The sequence below is a fragment of the Acyrthosiphon pisum genome, chromosome A1, assembly GCF_005508785.2.
Source record: "Acyrthosiphon pisum isolate AL4f chromosome A1, pea_aphid_22Mar2018_4r6ur, whole genome shotgun sequence".
Taxonomy (NCBI): Eukaryota; Metazoa; Arthropoda; class Insecta; order Hemiptera; family Aphididae; genus Acyrthosiphon; species Acyrthosiphon pisum.
In genome coordinates this window covers 92,907,737-92,909,685 of record NC_042494.1, presented here as the reverse complement: position 1 = coordinate 92,909,685, position 1,949 = coordinate 92,907,737, and positions in this window count along the sequence as shown.

Here is a 1,949-nt window from a genome sequence, read left to right as displayed (position 1 = left end):
TTTACTGGTACACAATAAGTAACCGTATTTTTGCTATCAATAAATACAGACAATCGTAATATGAGTATAATATATAATATATACCAGGGGTGGCCAGTGAGAAGAGACTCACGAGCCACCAAATGCTAAACTCAGGAACTATACTTATCAAGAAGTATAGTTATAGTTAGTCTGTATAGTTATAGTCTGTGTATATATATTATATATGTATAAATTAATGTTTGTGGGTATATTAGACCTCTGGGAAGAAGATTGGTTAATTTACAAAAGGTTAAATTTGTTTTTTTTTGATTTATTGGATCTTAGTACGGTTAGGTTAGGATAGTATTTTGTATAAATTAATTATATTAATCCACCGTAGTTGGAATTAAGTAAAAACGACATACTTGGTATAAATTTGATACTTTAGAGTTAAATCATACACTTACGTACAAACAGCATGGGGTCCGCAATCTACCACAGGTAGATTGCCTACCTGTAATGTACTGTTACGAAACAGAATTTTTATTCCGGGCAACGGAAAAGTTAAGATAAATTTTGAGCATCATACACCGAATATTAAATAACGAATTGAACAAAGTTTGAGTCATATAGAGTTGATACATTTAACGGGCAACGAAGTGCACGGGATCAGCTAGGTAGTATGTTTATATATTTGTATTTTTAATTTTCACCGTAGCTACGCGAACTACCTCAAAATATGTAATAATTATTCTAATCTACTATTGTGCTATGGCTTAGAAGTCAATGGCGTATATAGGGGGGAGGTTCTCTATAGGCCAGAGCCCATAGTGAAATTGCAGGTTCAAGTAAACCATTTCATGTATATATACACTGTTTACAGTTTTTCACCATGATTAATTTAGCCGGTTGATTAAAATCGTTTTGAGAAATCAACAAGGAAATGTTAGATTGTCAGGACTTGCTTTGATGACTTTGATGTGTTCAATTCATAGTAAGACAATATTGAATTATATATAATATATGAAATTGTCAACATTTTTTAAAAAAGAATTAAAAAATTAATTTTACTTAATAATAATTATAAAATTAAATTTCACAATTTTTATTTGTATTTATAACCACCCAGCTTCCTAAAAAATGTATAGTTATAGCTATGTTAGTTGCGCTATGCTGACTAGTGATAAATTGGCCCACAGTGAAAATAATTTGTATATACGCCCAGTGCCGTCCTAACCACCAATAACGCCCTAGGGCAACAATATTTGACGCCCCTCTCCCTCCCACAAAAAAATATTGACATCACATTTTTAATTGATTTTTTATGATTTTTTGAAGTTGACACTGATTTCATTAATCTGAGTAGAATGAAATATATCACTATTTACACATAACAGTACAGTATATCCAAATTATAAAAAATCTTTTTATTTATAAAGTACATATAATTATGAGTTATATGTATAAAACTAATTTGGGTTATAAAAAGGATTTTTTCCTAGCTTAGCAAACTTTTCAACAATATCATTCCAATCTATGCTTCGGACAACTTCATCTCCAATGCTTAAAATAGATAATGCCGATGTTTTTTCATTGTGAAAACAATTGTTTTTCATAGGTGAACGTAAATAATTTTTAACTCTCTTGAGTACAGATAAAGATCTTTCACCACTCGCGTTAGAGCATGGCATACAAACAAAAATTTTAAGGGCAATTTCAACATTAGGGAAAGTCATGTTAAGTGATGGAGTATTAAGGTATTTTAACATGCCTTACATGTTTTTCATACCTTCTGGTAAATTTGAAATATGTTTTTTGAATTGAATAATTTCCTCTACAAATTCTGTTTCTAAATCTTCAGGATAAATTCTTACTAGTTCTAATGCTTATTTTCTTAAATCATAAGACTTCATTTTTTCAACTTCACTAAAAAAACCAAATTTATTATACAATTTTGTATACGCCATATTTATTTTCTTGAGTTGTGT